Genomic DNA, 26,836 nt, shown 5'->3' on the forward strand with positions numbered 1-26,836 from the left:
TATGATCTCCTTGCATCAAGTTTTTCTCCTCCATCTCCTCGGATCAAGTTTTTTTTGGATTCCCCCCTCTGGGGGTAAGCATTCAAAATGGACTACTCCTATGGGACATGGTACTTTCTCTTACTACAGGTCTAAACAAGTGTGACGTCACCCCACCTGTGTTTACTCGGCGGTCAGTGACGTCACGTGATGACCTCACACATACAAGCTGAATCTTGTCGACTTCCCCCTATGTCAGTGACGTCACGTGATGACCCCGCACACACAGGCTGAATCTTGTCGAGCAGACATTTACTTAAAATGCAGGATAACACTATTTATTATACAACCAATGCATTTCATATACAACATAGGGAAAACATTTTCACTCTTAACCCAGGATAACCCAATAATTCCACATTTTTTTCGTTAATACCCACAACAATTCACAATTTCTTTACAAAAGATTCACTCTCCTCAAGTCTAGATAATTTTCTCGTTTTAACTATTTCATCAGAAAAAGTCCAGCGAATCTTAATAACTGACGGAACTCAGATAACATCTCAGGTCACTCCCCCACGAAGTAACCTTCTCTCCTTACCCCTTCTCCCCGCCCTCCCGAACCCTCACACTCCCACCAACATCTCACAATTTTCACTCATAACCCACAATTTTTCTCGTTTTAACTATTTCATCAGAAAAAGTCACCACAACACTTATAACCACTTTTCCATTAATTCACTAGTCACAATTTTACATATTACGAAGTTAATACGCACACACACCTCACTTTACTTTGAACACCTTCAAAACACTCTCATAAATCATTGAATACTCACAAAAATACCTTTGAACATTTCCAAACAACACTGAAACATTTCCAAGACAACATTTTTGAATACTCCCAAATAAGATTTGACAGCTCTAATTTATCTACACTTACATATTTCATTAAATTACAACTCATCCCCCAAACTCCTCCCTCATTCTCCAGATTTTTACAACAGTATCACAAAAACTAACTCAGACACTTTACTTTGAACAACACCAAAAACACCATCAAATACCTTTGAATACTCCAAAAACATCATTCGAACACCCGCAAATCACCACTGATCAACTTAAAAAAATACTCTTGAACATCATTTGAACACCTTCAAAAACACCTTTGAATAGTCTCTAATACACCACTGAATTCAGTCAAAACACCACCAAAATCACCATAAACTAAGATCAACATCACAGACTAACACCCATTTTCACAAAAATCCTCTCAAATCACTATAACCAAGACGATCCCACTCACCTCCAACTAAGATATAACATGAGTGCAAAAAAAAAAAAACATGAACACAATCCAAACACACACGAACACTCGCAACCCACAACACCCACTTATAACATCTTTCGGTATCTCTAGTTCGACAACAACGCCCACAACTCACAACACCCACATCCCACAACACCCACAACCCACATCACCCACACCCCACAACACCCACAACCCACATCACCCACATCCCACAACACCCACAACAGCAACCCACAACTTATAACCACTTTTCAGCATCTCTAGTTCGACAACAACACCCACAACCCACAACACTCACAACCCACAATTTTTTCTCGTTTTAACTAATTTCATCAGAAAAAGTCACATCAACAACCCACAACTTATAACATCTTTTCGGTATCTCTAGTTCGACAACAATACCAACAACCCACAACACCCACAACACCCACAACCCACAATTTTTTTTCTCGTTTTAACTAATTTCATAAGAAAAAGTCACATCAACAACCCACAACTTATAACATCTTTTCGGTATCTCTAGTTCGACAACAACACCCACAACCCACAACACCCCACAACCCACATCACCCACAACAACAACCCACAACTTATAACCATTTTTCAGCATCTCTAGTTCGACAACTTCACCCTCAACACCTACAACCCACAACACCCACAACCCACAACACCCACAACTTACATCACCCACACCCCACAACACCCACATCCCACAATTTTTTCTCGTTTTAACTAATTTCATCAGAAAAAGTCACGACAACAACCCACAACTTATAACCACTTTTTCGGCATCACTAGTTCGACAATACCCACAACCCACAACACCCACAAACCACAACCCACATCACCCACAACAACAACACACTTATAACCACTTTTTCGGCATCACTAGTTCGACAACAACACCCACAACCCCCAACACCCCACAATCCACAATTTTTTCTCGTTTTAACTAATTTCATCAGAAAAAGTCACAACAACAACCCACTTATATCATCTCTTTTTGGTATCTCTAGTTCGACTACATTACCCACAACCCTCATCACTTACCAATTTATTCACAATTTATTCGATACAAATTTTTCCCCTTCTTTTTACTGAATCTTAAATGTAATACACATTCCTCTTTACATTACTAAAATTCTAATAAAATCCTCTCCATACCCATCTCCTTGTATCCACATAAATTGATATTATACTCACAACAACTGATATCACTACCCAACTACTGCGACATGTTTCAACACCCTCCATTCTTTTCCAATATATCATAACTTTTCAATTCTATAATTTCTTTTTAAAATATTCAGATATTACCTTTATTTTCAGTAAAATCTCCCTATATTTCATTAAATTTCTAATACAACCCTCCCCATACCCCTCTCCATCTCACCCACATTTCTTCACATCCACTCACCCATCTCCCAACACACCTCTTCTGAACACACACAAAAATCACATTTCACATCCACAAATGCATCTCATCACCCATCTCAAATCCACTAAAATCACTGTAACCAAGATATTCACAAAACTCTATGACCACCTAACACACACACACACACACACACACACACACACACACACACACACACACACACACACACACACCTCACTTTACTTTGAACACATTCAAAACACTCTCATACATCATTTGAGACCACCTTTTCTCAATATCTCTTAAGAAATATTCTCTCATCCACAACCTTAATCATCTCACTACAGAACAACCCCAAGATTACTTCGAACACTCTCATAAATCATTTGTATACTCACATAAACACCTTTGAACATTTCCAAACAACACTGAAGCACTTCCAAAATATCGTTTTGAATACTCCCAAATAAGATTTATCATCTCTAATTTATCTACACTTACACATTTCATTAACTGAAATTACAACACATCCACCATACTACTCCCTCAGTCTCCAGACTTTACAACATTATCACAAAAACTAACTCAGACACTTATGACATGAGACATTTTACCAAAACTAACACAAACACATATCTGTTATATCTCCAATATCTAAGATCACCACAATCAAGACGTTTGCCAAATTCTATAACCCCACCACTAAGATCACACATTTTTTTTTTGTACACATTCTCTTAAAACATCATCATAACGAAGATCACTAAAACTATCTATACTTTTACTAAGATCACATAACATTTTGTCTTCTCTAACTCGCCCACCAATTTACATTCTCATTCACACTTACACATTTCATTAACCGAAATTACATCTCATCCACCAAACTCCTCCCTCATTCTCCAGACTTTACAACATTAGCAAAAAAAAAAAAAAACTAACTCTTACACTTATGACATGAGACATTACCATAACTAACACACTGACTAACTTTGAACCAACTCTAAACATCACCAAAACACCACTGATCATCTTCAAAAAATACTCTGCACATCATTTGAACGCCTTCCAAAACACCATCAAACACCTCCGAATACTCCCAAAACACTACTTACTACCAAATCACTACTGAATACTACCATAACACCGTCAAAATCACCAGAAACTAAGTTTAACATCACCATCTAACACCCTTTTTATAGAAATCCCCTCAAATCACTATAACCAAGAACTCCCTCCCCATAGGCGCATAAAAAAAAGCATGAACACAAACCTAATACACAAACACCTAGTACATGATCACCATCAACTGAAAACATATCTTGTACACACATAAATCTAAGACAACCACCACCAACAATCACCCATGTTCAATTACCTCAAAAATCACTAATATCACAGAAAACACTCATTTTTTATAAACATTCACACAAAAAATCATATTTGACAATATCTAAGCGCACTCACCTCACTACCACCAACACACGATGTCACATCCACAGGACTGGCGAGGTCACCTCCAGTGACGTCACACTCCCATCTGTGTTTACTTGGTGGTCACATCACACCCAACCCACCCTGTTTCAACCTGTTGTACCCACAATATCTAAGAACACTATAACCAAGACGATTACCAGATTTTATGACCCCACCACTAAGATCACAGAAATCACTCATTTTTTTTATAAACATTCACACAAAAATCACGATCACCATTTCCATATCATGTTTACCATCATCTATCAACACTCTTCACCAAGATCACCAAAAATCTAAGATCATTCATCTCAAAACTACTATGATCACTGAAAACACTTATTTTTTTAATCATTCGCAGAAAAATAAGACATACACAAAAATACCACGACACTTCCACCAACATCTATAACATAACATGAGCACTATATCATATCTTCACCACCAAAAATAAAAATAATACACAGACACCCACAACTTATACATTTCAATCGCAAATTTAAGACATGTGACATACACCAAATCTAAGACATTCACCTCCAACTAAGACATACACATCATAACTAAGACATACACCAAAACCTATAATTGACATATTGACAATAAATATAAGACATAAGCACAAAAAAATTTACATATCACATTTCTCACCCTCGTCATCCCTAAAACATCCTTTCTTAATCATCCGTATATCACCAAGAGATGTTTTAACCCCGACGACCCATCTCGACACTAGGAGCCAGAGAGTAGTAGGTGGTGTTGGAGTGGTGATGGTTGCTCTGGCTCCTACGTCGTGATGGCTCGTCGGGGTTAAAACATCTCTTGGTGATATACGAGGGTGAGAAATGTGATATGTAACATAGATGAGAAATGATAAATGTGGTATGAATATTCAGTTTGAGAAAAAAAAATGTGTAAAACAAATTTATGATTTGATGATTATAACATTAATTTGGTGGGTAAATTGTATTAATATTTTTTGTTGATGAATAGTTAAGATGAACTTAGTAAAGTGACTGTGTATTAGTTGGAGGTGTGTGACTTAGTTCTGGTAATGTCTCATGACATGATAAATTTTTTTGTGCTTATGTCTTATATTTATTGTCAATATGTCAATTATAGGTTTTGATGTATGTCTTAGTTATGATGTGTATGTCTTAGTTGGAGGTGAATGTCTTAGATTTGGTGTGCATGTCACATGTCTTAAATCTGCGATTGAAATGTATAAGTTGTGGGTGTCTGTGTATTATTTTTATTTTTGGTGGTGAAGATATGATATAGTGGTCATGTTCTGTTATAGATGTTGGTGGAAGTGTTGTGGTATTTTTGTGTATGTCTTATTTTTGTGCGAATGTTTAAAAAAATAAGTGTTTTCAGTGATCATAGTAGTTTTGAGATGAATGATCTTAGATTTTTGGTGATCTTGGTGATGAGTGTTCATAGATGATGGTAAACATGATATGGAAATGGTGATCGTGATTTTTGTGTGAATGTTTATAAAAAAAATGAGTGATTTCTGTGATCTTAGTGGTGGGGTCATAAAATCTGGTAATCGTCTTGGTTATAGTGTTCTTAGATATTGTGGGTACAACAGGTTGAAACAAGGTGGGTTGGGTGTGATGTGACCACCAAGTAAACACAGATGGGAGTGTGACGTCACTGGAGGTGACCTCGCCAGTCCTGTGGGTGTGACATCGTGTGTTGGTGGTACACAAATAACCCGCACATAAAAGACAGAAGCTTACGACGACGTTTCGGTCCGACTTGGACCATTGACAAAGTCACACTAACAGAGGAACGAACGAACGAAAGTTCAGGTAAGATCCCAAATGGGATGAGCGGGAAAGACGGGACAGACGAAGAACAGTGCTGGAGAGGAGTGTTCTTAGTCGTAGAAATAGAGCCAGGGCTTAACCCAGCAGCGAGGCGATCGTGGGACAGATATTGAGAAGAGAAAAACAGGCTCTTCTGTTGGGACTCCGGTGAGGTGAGCGGGAAGGAAGGGACATGCGACGGTTAGAGCTAGAGAGGAGTGTAGAACTGAGCCATGTCTTAACCCAAAGGGTAAGGCGAACGTGGATCAGAGAATGGTACCTGTCATAGAAGGTACCTCTCGGATAATCCAAGGTTATTTGTAAATAGGATTAGGAGCAGGATCATGCAAGGAGTAGAAAAGGTTGTGATGGTTTGTGGGTCTGCGAATGTCTTCGTCAAGGAGAGAGGTCCAGTAGTCATGTCGTGTCACGAGTTTGTCAATCTGTCTGTCACTGAGCGTCTTCCAGTACAGATTCAGCGCAGGGATGTCTAACTGGGCATGTAGAGACTCGCATGTGGCGAAGTCCTCCCATCTGACATCAAGCACCCAGCGCAGCGCCTTGTTCTGGACACGCTGCAGTTTAAGTAAGTTAGTTTTTGCTGCAAGAGAAAGGGCTAGAGGAGAGTAAGTTATCAGAGGACGTATAAGGGATTTGTAGAGGTGTAGTTTGGTGCGTTGAGAGGCATGTTTCAGCTTGTAGAGGCCCGCAAGGGCCTTACTAGCTATTGCATGCCTTGAGTGAATGTGTCCGTGTAAGCGTAGAAGGTAGTCAAGATTAACGCCAAGGACAGTGACAGATTGTGTCATGGGGATGTAAGTGCGGGTGTCAGCTGTTCTGAGCTCGACAGGTAATGGAGGACCACGTTTTCTGTAGTTAAAAATGTAATGCTGGATTTAGCTGCATTGGTTTTGATCCTCCATTTTTGTTCCCAGATGGCTATCCTGTCGACCTCATTTTGTGTTTTGTGTGTGAGTGTATCTATATTGGCATGGGTGATAAGTTGTGTAATGTCGTCTGCATAGGCTAGTGTGATGGAGTTTTGGTATACAGGTGTTGGAATGTCGTTAGTGTATAAAATGTAGAGGGTAGGGGAGAGGACAGATCCCTGGGGTACTCCAGCATTTAGTGTGAAGTAGTCAGAGTAACAGCCTTGGAATTTGATTCTCATGGTACGGCCGTCTAGGAAGTTGCAGAGGAGTTTACGAGTAGTGAGAGGCAGGTTAAAGTTAGTGCAGAGTTTGTACTTGAGCCCTTGGTGCCAGACAGTGTCAAAAGCTTTTTCAACGTCTTTTGCAACCAGGGCTGTCCTGTTTCTTTGTTCTGTGTTTATGTGGATGTAGTTGAGAATGATGTTAATGGCATCTTGTGTGGATCTGTGTGTTCTGAAGCCAAACTGACCATCAGAAAGTAGAGAGTTGTGTTCCAGGTATCTGCGGAGGCGATGGTTGACGAGTTTTTCAAAGAGTTTGCCTAAAGTTTCGAGGAGGCTGATAGGGCGATAATTTCTAGGATCAGAGTGGTCTTTTTGGGGTTTAGGAAGGAGGATAGCAGTAGCAGCTTTGAAGAGGGAAGGGAAGTATCCAGAGGCAAGGGAGGCATTGAGGAGGTTTGTGTAGGCAGTAATGATAGAGTCAGGAAGGTGTTTTAGGATAATATGGTTTAGGCCAGAGGCGCCAGGAGCCTTGGGAGGAAGGTGTCTGAGGAGAGTTTTAATGTCTGTGTTGGTGAAAGGAGTGTCGAGTTCTTGGGAGGAGGTAAGAGAGTCTAGATGAATGTGGCTGTCTGGTGTTGTATCTTGTGTGTGTGTAGTGTTCCAATGTTCTATGTTCTGAATGTGTTGAATAACGTTAGGGTGAGGTCGGTGAGGGTGGAAGATGTTCTCCCAGATGTGTTTGAAGATGTTGGTAGCAGCCTGCGGGTCCGAGATGTGTGTGTTGTTGTGGGTGATGTGTTTGAATTTGTTGGTGGGAGTAGTGCCTCTTATTTTTTTGATAAAGTTCCAGAAGGCTTTAGTGTTTTTAATACGCTGTTTGTCAGCTTGCTGTATGAGTTGTGACCAGTGATTGTTGTGGTCTTGGTCTAGACTGTGTATAATGTTGTTTCTAAGGTAAGTGAGATCTAAGCGAACTTGATTAAATCTGTGTGTGTTGTAGAGGAAGCGGTTGTGGTAGCAGATAATTAGTCTTCTTGTTCTGAGTGACGGTTTGAAGGAATAACGAGTGGTGTGAGTTTTCTTTGGTATTGCGTTGTTGGCTGCTTGTGTAATGGTGTCCTGGATGATATCAAGTTGAGTATCGATGTCAGAGATAGGTTTGTTGTTATAGTCATAGGTGAGGTTAATATTGTCTATGTGTTGTTTGAAAGCATCCCAGTCAGCGTTCTTGTAGGAGAAGGAAGGTGTGGTTGGAATGAGGATAGGGTTGGAGGAGATGTGCAAGATGACTGGGATGTGATCAGAGCCTGTAATAGGGCCAGGTGAGATGTAGTGTTGAAATAGAGAACTGGCACGGTTTGCCAGAATGATGTCTGGTTTGCCTTGGCCCGTGTGATTGAAGAAGGTATTGAAGTCTGGGCCGAGATGAATTAGGTGTTTATGGTTAGTGAAGTTGAGTAATTGGTGACCAAGTTGCATTTTTTTTTTAAGTTGATCAGTGGTGATTTGCGGGTGTTCGAATGATGTTTTTGGAGTATTCAAAGGTATTTGATGGTGTTTTTGTTGTTCAGAGTAAAGTGTCTGAGTTAGTTTTTGTGATACTGTTGTAAAAATCTGGAGAATGAGGGAGGAGTTTGGGGGATGAGTTGTAATTTAATGAAATATGTAAGTGTAGATAAATTAGAGCTGTCAAATCTTATTTGGGAGTATTCAAAAATGTTGTCTTGGAAATGTTTCAGTGTTGTTTGGAAATGTTCAAAGGTATTTTTGTGAGTATTCAATGATTTATGAGAGTGTTTTGAAGGTGTTCAAAGTAAAGTGAGGTGTGTGTGCGTATTAACTTCGTAATATGTAAAATTGTGACTAGTGAATTAATGGAAAAGTGGTTATAAGTGTTGTGGTGACTTTTTCTGATGAAATAGTTAAAACGAGAAAAATTGTGGGTTATGAGTGAAAATTGTGAGATGTTGGTGGGAGTGTGAGGGTTCGGGAGGGCGGGGAGAAGGGGTAAGGAGAGAAGGTTACTTCGTGGGGGAGTGACCTGAGATGTTATCTGAGTTCCGTCAGTTATTAAGATTCGCTGGACTTTTTCTGATGAAATAGTTAAAACGAGAAAATTATCTAGACTTGAGGAGAGTGAATCTTTTGTAAAGAAATTGTGAATTGTTGTGGGTATTAACGAAAAAAATGTGGAATTATTGGGTTATCCTGGGTTAAGAGTGAAAATGTTTTCCCTATGTTGTATATGAAATGCATTGGTTGTATAATAAATAGTGTTATCCTGCATTTTAAGTAAATGTCTGCTCGACAAGATTCAGCCTGTGTGTGCGGGGTCATCACGTGACGTCACTGACATAGGGGGAAGTCGACAAGATTCAGCTTGTATGTGTGAGGTCATCACGTGACGTCACTGACCGCCGAGTAAACACAGGTGGGGTGACGTCACACTTGTTTAGACCTGTAGTAAGAGAAAGTACCATGTCCCATAGGAGGAGTCCATTTTGAATGCTTACCCCCAGAGGGGGAAATCCAAAGAAACCTTGATCCGAGGAGATGGAGGAAAAAAACTTGATCCAAGGAGATCATAAGAATTTCGAAACCCCATAGGGGGGAATCCAAAATTTGATCCGTGGAATTGGAGTCTTTGTATTATCGAGAAAACCTTGATTCAAGGAGATGGAGACTTTGTTTTCGAGAAAAATTTGATCCGAGGAATTGGAGTCTTTGTATTATCGAGAAAAAAAAAATTTGGGATGCAAGTGGGAGTCCATTTTGAATGCTTACCCCCAGAGGGGGGGAATCCAAAAAAAACTTGATCCGAGGAGATCATAAGAAAATGAAATTCGAAAAAAATTGGGATGGGGGTGAAAGTGGGAGGGGGAACCTCAAAAATTTGATCCGAGGAGATGGAGACCACAAGAAAATGAAATTAAAAAAAATTTCGAAAAAAATCCGAAAAAATTCGGGGAGCGGGGGCGATCCGCACGACGCTGCAGAAGGCGCAGCAGAAGGCGCGGGCGGGCGCGACGGACGGGCGCGAGGGGCGCGGGCGGGCGCGAGGGCGCGGCGGGCGTGGGGGTCGGGGGCGGGTGGGGGTGCGCGGCGGGCGGGTTGGTCGGCGGGCGGGTGGGTCGGCGCGAGAGCGGGGGCGGGTGGGGGGCGTTGGTGGGGGGTTGAGGGTGAGGTGGTCTCGAGGGCGAGGTCAAGGTCATTAGCATATAGGTGTGAAAGGGATCTGCTCAGGAATGAGCCACTCTGTAGAAGGCCTTTTCAGGAGGGACCGCTCTGTAGAAGGGACCGCTCAGGAAATGGACTGCTCTGTAGAAGAAGCCACTCTGTAGAAATCATCACTACTCATGTCTCCCCTGACTCTCCTGTCCTCCAGTGTCGTCAGGCCGATTTCCCTTAATCTTTCTTCATGGACATTCCCCTTAGCTCTGGAACTAACCTTGTCTCCTGTTTTATTTCTTCAAAGTTGTCCCCCTTGGCTTCTTGGAGCCCGTACAGAAAAACTGACCTCGCCCTTTCCTCCTCCCACTGAGTCTCCATCTGCTTCCTCTGAGGCATTTTATTTCCTTCCATTGACATGTTCTTGCCTTCAGTCCCGGTCATATCTGAAACTTCTGTTCTCAGTGAACTTTCTTTCATGACCAGCTGTCCCTTGCTACTGCAGTTGGCTGTTAGAATCTCTGCATATAGCATACCTTCATTGTCTTCGGACCTGTCATTTGATCTTATCGTGTGTGTGTGTGCGTGTGTGTGTGTGTGTGTTGTTTAGCAATCACTATTGTTGACCTACCTGTCTGGGCAGTGCTGTACAGTGACAGTGGCAGTGACCACCTCGGGGACTCATGGGGGAGCTGCTCTTCACACTCTTGGGTGACCTGGGTGATTTGGGTGACTTGGGTGACCTGGTCGACCTCCGGTGACCTGAAATACACGATGAAGACTCAGTGTTATTATATTTTGTTATCCTACCTCAGCTCACTGGCCAGAAGCTGTTTTCCTACCTCAGCTCACTGGCCAGAAGCTGTTTTCCTACCTCAGCTCACTGACCAGGAGTTGTTATCCTACCTCAGCTCACTGACTAAAGACCTGTTATCCTACCTCATCTCACTGGCCAGAAGCTGTTATCCTACCTCAGCTCACTGACCAGGAGATGTTATCCTACCTCAGCTCACTGACTAAGACCTGTTATCCTACCTCAGCTCACTGGCCAGAAGCTGTTATCCTACCTCAGCTCAATGACAAGGAGCTGTTATCCTACCACAGCTCACTGGCCAGAAGCTGTTATCCTACCACAGCTCACTGACCAGAAGCTGTTATCCTACCTCAGCTCACTGACCAGGAGTTGTTATCCTACCTCAGCTCACTGACTAAGACCTGTTATCCTACCTCAGCTCACTGGCCAGAAGCTGTTATCCTACCTCAGCTCACTGACCAGGAGCTGTTATCCTACCACAGCTCACTGGCCAGAAGCTGTTATCCTACCTCAGCTCACTGGCCAGGAGTTGTTATCCTACCTCAGCTCACTGACTAAGACCTGTTATCCTACCTCAGCTCACTGACCAGGAGCTGTTGTCCTACCTCAGCTCTCTGGCTAGTAGCTGTTATCCAACCTCAAGTCTCTGCCTAGTAGCTGTTAACCTACCTCAGCTCACTGACTAGTAGCTGTTATCCTACCTCAGCTCACTGTCTAATAACTGTTGTCGTACCTCGGCTCATTAAGAGCTGTTATCCTACATCAGGAGCTGTTATCCTATCTCAGCTCACTGACTAAGAGCTGTTATCCTACCTCAGCTCACTGACATCAGGTCCTTAAGCAAACACTATGATGACCTCCTGGCACTCCTTGAGTCGCTAAAGACACCCTTCTCCTGCATTATTCTTACTGAGACCTGGCTTAAGCAGGACATAATAGATATCTACCCCCTACCAGGATACACAGCAATCCACAACTGCAGACCATACCAAGTTGGGGGTGGTATTGCAATCTATTACTCTAACCAATTATCTTGTATTAGCACCACTTGCTTTAGTGATGAATATGGAGAATACATTTTTGCTAATTTTACTGTAAAAAAACTTAAGACGCCTATAACAATCGGTTCCATTTACGGCATACCCCACACAAACATCCCAAATTTCAGTGAGAAACTAAAGACACTAATAACAAACAGACAAATGAATAAGCACCACCTTCTCTTAGCTGGAGACTTCAATATCAACCTTGGCCTACTAGATGATCAGCCTGTAACTGATTTCATCAACAATATGAACAACACACTTCTCATACCAACAATAACTAAATCAACCAGGCTCACTGAAACGGGTGCAAACATAAGAGACCACATATGGACCAATATACTAGCCCCCTTAAATCAGGGATAATCACAGATAGCACTATAGACCACTACCCTACCTTCCTCTTGACAAACATTAGTAAACCACCACTTGAATACAACAAAGTTTCATTTAGACTACTTGATGAGGCCTCAATAAGGAAGTTCACAGCTGACCTAGAGACTGTTGACTGGCCTACAGAATTCTCCAAGGCCAATGGTATTGACGACTGGACAGACATTTTTCTTAACAAATTACTTAGACTATTCAACAAACATTGTCCTATAAAAACAAAACAGATCACAAACAAACGGCTTGGTTGCCCATGGCTAACCAGCACCATTCTGAAATCCATTGATAAGAAACACCAATATGAAAAGCAATATAGACAGGGCTTAATACACAAAGATATTCTTAAACACTATTCATCAGTCCTCACCAAAGTAATAAAGAAAGCCAAACAACTATACTACTCCAGTAGATTCACTGATACAAGAGGAGATATAAAAAAAGACCTGGAAAACACTCTCTCAGATTCTAGGGACCCAAAAACTGAAAAAAACAAGAATATTGCCCTAACTAAACCTAATGAAATACCACTGCATCCCAATGACACAGCTAACAAGATAAACGACTTCTTCTCAACCATAGGTTCTAATCTCGCCAATAAAAACCCACGCACCAATGCCCATGCCGGGGACTACCTAGATGGGAATTTCCCAAATTCCTTCTATCTTGCTCCAACTGAGCCCATGGAAGTCACCGAGATTATAAAGTCACTTAAAAATAACTCAGGGAATCTGTCTCATGTCCCACCATTACTGTACAAGCGAGCGGCCCATGTCCTCTCGCATACTATCTCATTACTTTTTAACAAGTCACTAGAAACTAGCACCTTCCCGAAACTACTCAAGACGGCATAAAGGTGGTGACCCTACAGATTTAAACAACTATAGGCCAATATCAAACTTACCATTGCTATCCGAAATCTTTGAGAAACTCGTGCACTGGAGACTATATTCATTTATAACGGCACAAAACATACTCAACCCCTGCCAATTTGGATTCAGGAAAAATAAAAGCACTAACGATGCAATCATAAAAATGCTAGATCTGCTTTACACAGCATTGGAAAATAAGGAATATCCACTAGGAATTTTTATTGACCTAAGAAAAGCTTTTGACACAGTAGACCACGGCATCCTACTCCACAAACTTGACCATTATGGTATAAGAGGCCATGCGCTTGCATATTTCAAATCTTACCTTACTAATAGGTATCAGTATGTCACCATTAAAGACAGAGCATCAACAACACAGCCACTTGATACTGGAGTTCCGCAGGGAAGTGTCCTTGGTCCCCTGCTCTTCCTCATATACATCAATGATCTTCCAAACGTATCTCAACACCTGAACCCCATTCTCTTTGCTGACGACACGACTTATGTCATCTCTCACCCTAATCTTGCCACCCTCAACACCATTGTTAATGAGGAGCTGATCAAAATATCGACTTGGATGACAGCCAATAAACTTACGCTTAACACTGACAAAACCTACTACATTATGTTTGGTAGCAGAGCAGGAGATGCGCAAATTAACATTAAGATCGACAACACTCTAATTGCCAGGCATAATGAGGGCAAATTCCTAGGCCTATACCTCGACAACAACCTGAATTTCAGCACCCATATCCAACACATAACCAAAAAAGTATCCAAAACGGTTGGGATCCTCTCCAAGATACGATACTACGTGCCGCAAACTGCCCATCTCACACTATACCATTCACTTATATATCCACACCTCACCTATGCTATATGTGCTTGGGGATCAACTGCAGCAACACACCTAAAGCCAATAATAACCCAACAAAAAGCCGCAGTAAGAATAATCACTAAATCCCATCCCTGGCAACACACCCCCCAACTCTTCATAGATCTAAACTTACTCCCTGTTCAGTACATCCACACTTACTACTGTGCAATCTACATCTACAGGACCTTAAATTCCAATATTAACTTTGACCTAAAACGCTTTCTTGATAGTTGCGACAGAACCCACAGGCACAACACCAGACACAAACATCTCTATGACATTCTCCCTGTCCGACTAAACCTTTACAAAAATTCAATGTATGTCAAAGGCCCTAAAATGTGCAACACCCTACCTGAAAATTCTAAAACTGCAGACACATTCATCACCTTCAAAAATACCATCAGAAAACATCTTATCTCCCTGATACACCCTGTCAACTAATTACACGAATACCACCTGGTGGTTCACACATACACTCACTCACTCATTTGACCATAAACAGAAATATCAATCTCAATCTCAAAATAATGAATCTTAACTAGTCATAAGTTGGCCTGTGATACTCCAATACTGAAACTATGTATAGTGCCAAAACAAAAGCATTCACATTGTTAAACTCACAAACTAGTATTTAGTCACTTAGCCATAATACCAACTTACCTCATAATTTTGTAATATTTTAAACTTAAGATTTAATTTAAGTCTGCCCGAAATGCCTAGCCATGCTAGGTGTTCTAGTGATACACTCTGTAATTATTATTTTACTACATGTAAACAATACAATAACCAAATTCTGTAAACTCAGCATTGTAATCTTTATAGAGAATAAACTTTGAATTTGAATTTGAATTTGAATTTGACTAGGAACTGTTACCCTACCTCAGCTCACTGACTAATAGCTGTTATCCTATCTCAGCTCGCTGACTAGGAGCTGTTATCCTACCTCAGCTCACTGACTAATAGCTGTTACCCTGCCTCAGCTCACCGACTAATAGCTGCTATCCTACCTCAGCTCGCTGACTGGGAGCTGTTATTCTACCTCAGCTCACTGACTAATAGCTGTTATCCTACCTCAGCTCGCTGACTAGGAGTTGTTATCCTCCCTCAGCTCACCGACTAATAGCTGTTATCCTACCTCAGCTCGCTGACTAGGAGCTGTTATCTTACCTCAGCTCACTGACTAATAGCTGTTATCCTACCTCAGCTCGCTGACTAGGAGCCGTTATCCTACCTCAGCTCACTGACTAATAGCTGTTACCCTACCTCAGCTCACTGACTAATAGCTGTTATCCTCCCTCAGCTCGCTGACTAGGAGCTGTTATCCTCCCTCAGCTCACTGACTAATAGCTGTTATCCTACCTCAGCTCACTGACTAATAGCTGTTATCCTACCTCAGCTCGCTGACTAGGAGCTGTTATCCTACCTCAGCTCACTGACTAATAGCTGTTATCCTACCTCAGTTCGCTGACTAGGAGCTGTTATCCTACCTCAGCTCACTGACTAATAGCTATTTTCCTACCTCAGCTCACTGACTAATAGCTGTTATCCTACCTCAGCTCGCTGACTAGGAGCTGTTATCATACCTCAGCTCACTGACTAATAGCTGTTGTCCTACCTCAGCTCGCTGACTAGGAGATGTTATCCTCCCTCAGCTCACCGACTAATAGCTGTTATCCCAGCTAATACAGCGACTCTACTGGTCACAGGGTATTGAACTACACACGTACATAACCACGACTATGACAATATAAGTGTATGTACTGAGTAACAGAAGACTCTGTTAACGACTGTGATCGCACACTTAACAGACACTGTTAGTTACATGCCTGTTAGCTTCACTGTAATATTCACTCTTAGCGTATCAAGCGTAAACATACATAGAACAACAACTTGAGTGACCAGTTCCACTAAAATGTGAGAAACTAATAACAGCAGACAGCAGCGGACAGCAATGGACAGCAGCGGACAGCAGTGGACAGCAGCAGGCAGCAGCGGACAGCAGTGCACAGCAGTGAACAGCAATGGGCAGCAGCAGACAGCGCAGCAGACAGCAGAGCACACCAATGGACAGCAGTGGTCAACAACGGGGAGCAACGGACAGCAGCGGGCAGCAGTGAACAGCAGCAGACAGCAGCCTGGAGCGACAAGGTAACACAGCCTGTGCTACTCTACGCATGACTTCGAGTCATGACTAGGGTTCCCCAAAGGGTCGATGGGATCATCGAAAGGCCGATAAATATCTGGGGGTCCAAAAGGAGTCAGAAAATGTCTGGGGACGTGCTTTGCGTTGCGTCCACAACACTGTCTTCAATCTCCAGGCAACAGTGTGTAGCTAGAGTTCGTCCACAACACTGTCTTCAATCTCCAGGCAACAGTGTGTAGCTAGAGTTCGTCCACAACACTGCCTTCAATCTCCAGGCAACAGTGTGTAGCTAGAGTTCGTCCACAACACTGTCTTCAATCTCCAGGCAACAGTGTGTAGCTAGAGTTCGTCCACAACACTGTCTTCAGTCATTATGGAACATAATAATATAATTTGGTGACATAACCATATACTGGTGATGTGGAAAAATTGCCTCCAACAAGGGGAAGGGGGAGTAGAATGGGGGATCATGACCCCTCCCTCTTTCCCACAATGCTCAAAATGGAGGGGAGGTCGTATATCCTACTCAGTCTCAACAAGTCACATACCAGACTAGTCTCAACAAGTCACATACCAGACTAGTCTCAACAAGTAACATACGAGACTAGTCGTATATCATCATCTAGTCTCAATAAGTCACATACCAGATTAGTCTCAACAAGTCACATATCAGTCTCAAAAGTCACATACCAGTCTCAACAAGTCACATACCAGACTAGTATCAACAAGTCACATACCAGACTAGTCGTATGTCATCATCTAGTCTCAATAAGTCACATACCATACTAGTCTCAACAAGTCACATACAAGTCTCAAAAGTCACATACCAGACTCAACAAGTCACATACCAGACTCAACAAGTCACATACCAGACTAGTCTCAACAAGTTACATACCAGACTAGTCTCAACAAGCCACATACCAGACTAGTCTCAACAAGCCACATACCAGACTACTCTCAACAAGTCACATACCAGACTAGTCTCAGCAAGTCACATCCCAGACTCAACAAGTCACATACCAGACTAGTCTCAACAAGCCACATACCAGACTAGTCTCAACAAGTCACATACCAGACTAGTCTCAACAAGTCACATACCAGACTAGTCTCAACAAGCCACATACCAGACTAGTCTCAACAAGCCACACACCAGACTAGTCTCAACAAGTCACATACCAGACTAGTCTCAGCAAGTCACATATCAGATTAGTCTCAGCAAGTCACATGCCAGACTCAACAAGTCACATACCAGACTAGTCTCAACAAGTTACATACCAGACTAGTCTCAACAAGTCACATACCAGACTAGTCTCAACAAGAAACACACCAGACTAGTCTCAACAAGTCACATACCAGACTAGTCTCAGCAAGTCACATATCAGACTAGTCTCAACAAGCCACACACCAGACTAGTCTCAACAAGTCACATACCAGACTAGTTTCAACAAGTCACATACCAGACTAGTCTCAACAAGTCACATACCAGACTAGTCTCAACAAGCCACACACCAGACTAGTCTCAACAAGTCACATATCAGATAAGTCTCAGCAAGTCACATGCCAGACTCAACAAGTCACATACCAGACACGTCTCAGCAAGTTACATACCAGACTAGTCTCAACAAGTCACATACCAGACTAGTCTCAACAAGTCACATACCAGATTAGTCTCAGCAAGTCACATATCAGATTAGTCTCAGCAAGTCACATATCAGATTAGTCTCAGCAAGTCACATACCAGACTCAACAAGTCACATACCAGACTAGTCTCAACAAGTTACATACCAGACTAGTCTCAACAAGTCACATACCAGACTAGTCTCAACAAGTCACATGCCAGACTAGCCTTAACAAGTCTCATACCAGACTAGTCTCAACAAGTCACATACCAGACTAGTCTCAACAAGTCACATATCAGATTAGTCTCAGCAAGTCACATACCAGACTAGTCTCAACAAGTCACATATCAGATTAGTCTCAGTAAGTCACATATCAGATTAGTCTCAGCAAGTCACATATCAGATTAGTCTCAGCAAGTCACATACCAGACTCAACAAGTCACATACCAGACTAGTCTCAACAAGTTACATACCAGACTAGTCTCAACAAGTCACATACCAGACTAGTCTCAGCAAGTCACTTATCAGATTAGTCTCAGCAAGTCTCATGCCAGACTAGCCTCAACAAGTCTCATAGCAGACTAGCCTCAACAAGTTACATACCAGACTAGTCTCAGCAAGTCACATACCAGACTAGTCTCAGCAAGTCACATACCAGATTAGTCGTATACCTTACATGTAGTGTCAACAAGTCAGATACTAGACTGGAGGACGACATACCAGACACCTTCCCTTGCCAATCAGGACACGAGAAGTATTTCACTCACGTGTTTGCCTGCGAAAAACTTCCATTCAAAACGTCCTAAATAAAATATTAATAAGCCTTTAGCTTAATGATGTAACTTGTAGGACATATTAAGTATAGAAAACCTGGGAGTTAAGGGAATCTCATTCCTTGACTTACGAATGTCGCCAAAGCTGGCACCTATGCCTGTAGTCATTATGTCAGCAGTTTTGCGTTCCATTAAAGGCAGGCAGGCAACACCGATGTATTTTTCAAGATCCTTCGACGAGCAGTAACGATCTAATAACGAGTGAGCGATTGACCCGGCTAGTCTACACCGCGATAAAACGCGGTCACAATTCCGTTTGCACCTCGTGACATTCAGTCGAACTCAGAAAATCTCCAGAGAGAAATTCTCCCAATCGTGGTACATTAACCACGGATATATTAACGCTGACGAGTTAATCTTGTGAACAAGTAATGGTGAAGTCGTGTAACGTTGAAACAAGTCGACGAGTCTATGTGTACAATGAACAATCTAAGTGTATAGTGAACTAGATAGAGTACTAGTGTGTGTGCGATGATTTGTCCACAGCATTACCGAACGACGTTCAACGTGACTAAAAGTGATGGAAGAAGTGGAGACGTCCTGGTGATTCATTGTAGCATGAACGTCTTCAACTAAGCCCTCGGATACAGGCATCTACAACACGGCAGTGTCACTCGGCCATACCAACCTAAGCTAGGTAAGTTCTATTTCCCATAAACATCAGCCCACAAAAGACACTGCGATGGATACCTGGAGGGTGTCCTGGGGTGGGGATCAACGCCACAGCGGTCCGGTCCATGACCAGACCTCACGGTGGATCATAGCCTGACTAACCAGGCTGTTATTGCCGGTCACACACAAACCAATGTACGAACCACAAGCCTGATTGGTCGGGAACTGACTTTAGGTGCCTGTACTCATCCCTCTTGAAGGCAGCATATGGTCAGATATGGAAGAAACTGGACTAATCTTTCATTAATGCCGTAAAGAGAGGGCGTTTCTTCCCTTGCGACATAAGACGACCACCATCCCCGTGGGACATAAGACGACCACCATCCCCGTGGGACATAAGACGACCACCATCCCCGTGGGACATAAGACGACCGCCATCCCCGTGGGACATAAGACGACCACCATCCCCGTGGGACATAAGACGACCACCATCCCCGTGGGACATAAGACGACCACCATCCCCGTGGGACATAAGACGACCATCATCCCCGTGTGACATAAGACGACCACCATCCCCGTGGGACATAAGACGACCACCATCCCCGTGGGACATAAGACGACCACCATCCCCGTGGGACATAAGACGACCATCATCCCCGTGGGACATAAGACGACTACCATCCCCGTGGGACATAAGACGACCACCTTCCCCGTGGGACATAAGACGACCACCATCCCCGTGGGACATAAGACGACTACCATCCCCGTGGGACATAAGACGACCACCTTCCCCGTGGGACATAAGACGACCACCATCCCCGTGGGACATAAGACGACCATCATCCCCGTGGGACATAAGACGACTACCATCCCCGTGGGACATAAGACGACCGCCACGACGAAGGAAGAGTTCCAGGTTGTGGATGATAGACGTCTACGGCATCAAAATTTAAGAAAAGTCTAAGAAGCATTAAGTCTTAAAAAATATCACAAGTGATACAGACATACACTGGTGATACATACACTGGTGATACATACACTGGTGATACATACACTGGTGATACATACACTGGTCATACATACACTGGTGATAAATACACTGGTGATACATACACTGGTGATACATACACTGGTGATACATATACTGGTGATACATACACTGGTGATACATACACTGGTGATACATATACTGGTGATACATACACTGATGATACACTGGTAATGCATGCAATAATGATACATACACTGGTGATACGTGCACTGGTGATACATACACTGGTGATACATACACTGGTGATACATACAATGGTGATACATACACTGGTGATACATACACTGGTGATACATGCACTGGTGATACATACACTGGTGATACATACAATGGTGATAAATACACTGGTGATACACATACTGGTGATACATACACTGATGATACATAAACTGGTGATACATACACTGATTATACATACACTGGTGATACATACACTGGTGATACATACACTGGTGATGCATACACAGATGATACATGCACTGATGATACATACACTGGTGATACATACACCGGTGATACATACACTGGTGATACATACACTGATGATACATACACTGGTGATACGTACACTGGTAATACATACACTGATCATACATACACTGGTGATACATACACTGGTGATACATACACTGGTGATACATACACTGGTGATAAATACACTGGTGATACATACACTGGTGATACATACACTGGTGATACATATACTGGTGATACATACACTGGTGATACATACACTGGTGATACATACACTGGTGATACATATACTGGTGATACATACACTGATGATACACTGGTGATACATGCAATATTGATACATACACTGGTGATACGTACACTGGTGATACATACACTGGTGATACATACACTGGTGATACATACACTGGTGATACATACACTGGTGATACATACACTGGTGATACATGCACTGGTGATACATACACTGGTGATACATACAATGGTGATACATACACTGGTGATACACATACTGGTGATACATACACTGATGATACATAAACTGGTGATACATACACTGATTATACATACACTGGTGATACATACACTGGTGATACATACACTGGTGATACATACACAGATGATACATGCACTGATGATACATACACTGGTGATACATACACCGGTGATACATACACTGGTGATACATACACTGGTGATACATACACTGGTGATACGTACACTGGTAATACATACACTGATCATACATACACTGGTGATACATACACTGGTGATACATACACTGATGATACACACGTACACTGATGATACATACATACACTGGTGATACATACACTGATGATACACACGTACACTGATGATACATACACTGATGATGCATACACTGGTGATACATACATACACTGGTGGTACACACATACACTGATGATATATACACTGGTGATACATACACTGATGATACATACATATGCTGTTGATATATATACATATACTAGTGATGCATTCATACACTGATGATGCATACACTGGTGATACATACACTGATGATACATACACTGGTGATACATACACTGATGATACATACATAAACTGTTAATATATAAATATACTGGTGTTACATACACTGATGATACATTCATAAACTGTTGATATATACATACACTGGTGATACACACATACACTGGTGATACACGCATACACTGGTGAAACATACACTGGTGATACACACATACACTGGTGATACACACATACACTGGTGATACATACATACACTGGTGATACATACACTGGTGATACACACATACTCTGGTGATACACACATACATTGGTGATACATTCATACACTGGTAATACGTACATAGACTGGTGATATATATACACTGGTGATACACACATACACTGGTGATACACACAGACACTGGTGATACATATAATGATGATACACACATACTCTGGTGATACATAGACTGATGATATACACAGACGCTGACGATACACGCATACACTGATGATACACACATACACTGATGATACATACACTGGTGATACATACACTGATGATACACACATACACTGGTGATACACACATACACTGATGATACATACCTACACTGATGATGCACACATACACTGGTGATTCATACATACACAGGTGATACATATATACACTGATAATGTATGCAAACACTGGTGATGCACATATACACTTGTGATACATATATTCACTGGTGATACATACATACGCTGGTGATACACACATACACTGGTGACACATACATACATACACTGGTGATACATACTTACACGGATAATGCATACAAACACTGGAGATGCACATATACACTGGTGATCCACACATACACTGGTGATACATATATTCACTGGGGATACATACATACACTGATGATACACACATTCACTTGAGGCACATACACTGGTGATACATACATACCTTGGTGATACATATATACACTGGTGACACATATATACACTGGTGATACATAAATCCACTGGTGACACATACATACACTGGTGATACAGACCTACACTGGCGATACATACGCTGGTGATACATAATGCACTTGTGACACATACATACATGGTGATACAGACCTACACTGGTGATACATACGCTGGTGATACATAATGCACTTGTGACACATACATACACTGGTGATACAGACATACACTGGTGATACATACGCTGGTGATACATAATGCACTTGTGACACATACATACACTGGTGATACAGACCTACACTGGTGATACATACGCTGGTGATACATAATGCACTTGTGACACATATATACACTGGTGATTCAGACATACACTGGTGATACACACGCATCATTTTCTGGATGTGTAATATAAGGCATGTATCACCTTCAGGTCATGCTAGACACACAATGTGTCACTCTTAAGTTGTGCCAGACGCACTGCATCACCCGCTGGTCTTGCCATACTCAGCAAGTATCAAGTCTTAGGTGGTGCCAGATAGAGCATGTATCACCTACAGGACGTGCAAGACACAGCATGTATCACTCTCATGTTTGCCGGATAGATCAACAATCACCTTCAGATCGTTTCAGACATCAGTTATCATTCTCAGGTCGTGCTAGACACGAGATTTATCATCCTAAGGTGATACATATCGTGCATCACAGTATCGTGTACGACATATCATGTATCTTAAATCGTGCAAGACAGCATGTATCAACTTCGCTTCATCCCAGATAGGGCATGTATTATCCTCAGATCATGCCAGATACATCATATATCATCCTCAGATTGAGACATTGAGACAGAAAGAGCATGTGTTACTTACTCAGCATGTATCACCGTCCGGTCATACCAGAAAGACCATGTATCATCCTCAGGTCGTAAAACAAATCGCATGTATTACCAATTATATCATGCCACATAGTGCATGTATCACCTATTACATTGTGCCACATAGTGCATGTATCACCTTCAGGTCGTACGAGATAGAGAATGTATAACCCTCATCTCATAAAAGATAGTGCATGTATCACCCTCAGATCTGGCCAAATATAAAGTGTATCAGTCTCAGGTCATACCAGGTAGTCTATGTATCATTCTCAGGTCATACCAGGTAGTCTATGTATCATTCTCAGGTCATACCAGGTAGTCTATATATCATTCTCAGGTCATACCAGGTAGTCTATATATCATTCTCAGGTCATACCAGGTAGTCTATGTATCATTCTCAGGTCATACCAGGTAGTCTATGTATCATTCTCAGGTCATACCAGGTAGTCTATATATCATTCTCAGGTCATACCAGGTAGTCCCTGTATCATTCTCAGGTCATACCAGGTAGTCCCTGTATCATTCTCAGGTCATACCAGGTAGTCCCTGTATCATTCTCAGGTCATACCAGGTAGTCCCTGTATCATTCTCAGGTCATACCAGGTAGTCCCTGTATCATTCTCAGGTCATACCAGGTAGTCTATGTATCATTCTCAGGTCATACCAGGTAGTCCCTGTATCATTCTCAGGTCATACCAGGTAGTCCCTGTATCATTCTCAGGTCATACCAGGTAGTCCCTGTATCATTCTCAGGTCATACCAGGTAGTCCCTGTATCATTCTCAGGTCATACCAGGTAGTCCCTGTATCATTCTCAGGTCATACCAGGTAGTCCCTGTATCATTCTCAGGTCATACCAGGTAGTCCCTGTATCATTCTCAGGTCATACCAGGTAGTCCCTGTATCATTCTCAGGTCATACCAGGTAGTCCCTGTATCATTCTCAGGTCATACCAGGTAGTCCCTGTATCATTCTCAGGTCATACCAGGTAGTCCCTGTATCATTCTCAGGTCATACCAGGTAGTCCCTGTATCATTCTCAGGTCATACCAGATAGTCCCTGTATCATTCTCAGGTCATACCAGGTAGTCCCTGTATCATTCTCAGGTCATACCAGGTAGTCCCTGTATCATTCTCAGGTCATACCAGGTAGTCCCTGTATCATTCTCAGGTCATACCAGGTAGTCCCTGTATCATTCTCAGGTCATACCAGGTAGTCCCTGTATCATTCTCAGGTCATACCAGATAGTCCCTGTATCATTCTCAGGTCATACCAGGTAGTCCCTGTATCATTCTCAGGTCATACCAGGTAGTCCCTGTATCATTCTCAGGTCATACCAGGTAGTCCCTGTATCATTCTCAGGTCATACCAGATAGTCTATGTATCACCCTCACATCGCGATAAATAGAACATGTATCACCATCAGGTCGTGCCAGGTAGGTTATCAGTGCATAGCATGTATCCGCCTCATCTTGTGTCAGACACAGCATATAATCACCTCAGGTCATCACAGACACAGCATGTATTTGTCTCAGGTCGTACCAGACACAGTATGTATCACCCTCAGGTGGTGCCAGACACAGCATGTATCACCCTCAGATGGTGCCAGACACAGCATGTATCACCCTCAGATGGTGCCAGACACAGCATGTATCACCCTCAGATGGTGCCAGACACAGCATATATCACCCTCAGATGGTGCCAGACACAGCATGTATCACCCTCAGATGGTGCCAGACACAGCATGTATCACCCTCAGATGGTGCCAGACACAGCATGTATCACCCTCAGATGGTGCCAGACACAGCATGTATCACCCTCAGATGGTGCCAGACACAGCATATATCACCCTCAGATGGTGCCAGACACAGCATGTATCACCCTCAGGTGGTGCCAGACACAGCATGTTTCACCCTCAGATGGTGCCAGACACAGCATATATCACCCTCAGATGCTGCCAGACACAACATGTATCACCCTCAGGTGGTGCCGGACACAGCATGTTTCACCCTCAGATGGTGCCAGACACAGCATGTTTCACCCTCAGATGGTGCCAGACACAGCATGTTTCACCCTCAGATGGTGCCAGACACAGCATGTATCACCCTCAGGTGGGGCCAGACACAGCATGTTTCACCCTCAGATGGTGCCAGACACAGCATGTATCACCCTCAGATGGTGCCAAACACAGCATGTTTCACCCTCAGGTGGTGCCAGACACAGCATGTTTCACCCTCAGATGGTGCCAGACACAGCATGTTTCACCCTCAGATGGTGCCAGACACAGCATGTTTCACCCTCAGGTGGTGCCAGACACAGCATGTTTCACCCTCAGGTGGTGCCAGACACAGCATGTTTCACCCTCAGATGGTGCAAGACACAGCATGTTTCACCCTCAGATGGTGCCAGACACAGCATGTTTCACCCTCAGGTGGTGCCAGACACAGCATGTTTCACCCTCAGATGGTGCCAGACACAGCATGTTTCACCCTCAGATGGTGCCAGACACAGCATGTTTCACCCTCAGATGGTGCCAGACACAGCATGTTTCACCCTCAGATGGCGCCAGACACAGCATGTTTCACCCTCAGATGGTGCCAGACACAGCATGTTTCACCCTCAGATGGTGCCAGACACAGCATGTTTCACCCTCAGATGGTGCCAGACACAGCATGTTTCACCCTCAGGTGGTGCCAGACACAGCATGTTTCACCCTCAGATGGTGCCAGACACAGCATGTTTCACCCTCAGATGGTGCCAGACACAGCATGTTTCACCCTCAGATGGTGCCAGACACAGCATGTTTCACCCTCAGGTGGTGCAGGACACAGCATGTTTCACCCTCAGATGGTGCCAGACACAGCATGTTTCACCCTCAGATGGTGCCAGACACAGCATGTTTCACCCTCCGATGGCGCCAGACACAGCATGTTTCACCCTCAGATGGTACCAGACACAGCATGTTTCGCCCTCAGATAGCGCCAGACACAGCATGTTTC

At 42.8% G+C, this 26,836-nt stretch overlaps 1 long non-coding RNA gene across 1 annotated transcript in view; it reads right to left on the reverse strand.

Moving 5' to 3' along the window:
- The window catches only part of LOC128688020 (uncharacterized), a 116,343-nt gene that overhangs the window by 28,540 nt on the left and 60,967 nt on the right, over nucleotides 1-26,836 (reverse strand). The window contains exon 2 of the long non-coding RNA XR_011391826.1: nucleotides 10,915-11,045. This is a non-coding gene — a long non-coding RNA (uncharacterized lncRNA). The remainder of the gene's footprint in view (nucleotides 1-10,914; nucleotides 11,046-26,836) is intronic.

This window comes from Cherax quadricarinatus, chromosome 10, assembly GCF_038502225.1.
Source record: "Cherax quadricarinatus isolate ZL_2023a chromosome 10, ASM3850222v1, whole genome shotgun sequence".
NCBI classification, from domain to species: domain Eukaryota; kingdom Metazoa; phylum Arthropoda; class Malacostraca; order Decapoda; family Parastacidae; genus Cherax; species Cherax quadricarinatus.